Here is a 270-nt window from a genome sequence, read left to right as displayed (position 1 = left end):
CATCGATTTAAACGGGCTAATGAGCTTTGCTCTTCTACCGATTCAAACGAGGTAAGAACATACACCTACATTTATATTTCACTACTTGTAAAAGAAACTAAATGGATATAGACAGGAAAAGACGGCCAACTAAAGGTAGACACGAAATTCAAAAACAATGCTGGAATTTACTGCAGCAAACAAATTGCGGTAAGTCATAAGAAGCCCTCTGAATTACAGTGGACGGAAAGTGCAGTTTGATAATGTATATACATACATACAAACACGTGT

The sequence above is a fragment of the Penaeus monodon genome, chromosome 27 (assembly GCF_015228065.2).
Source record: "Penaeus monodon isolate SGIC_2016 chromosome 27, NSTDA_Pmon_1, whole genome shotgun sequence".
In the NCBI taxonomy this organism is placed as follows: domain Eukaryota; kingdom Metazoa; phylum Arthropoda; class Malacostraca; order Decapoda; family Penaeidae; genus Penaeus; species Penaeus monodon.
Note: the sequence above shows the minus strand (reverse complement) of the source record.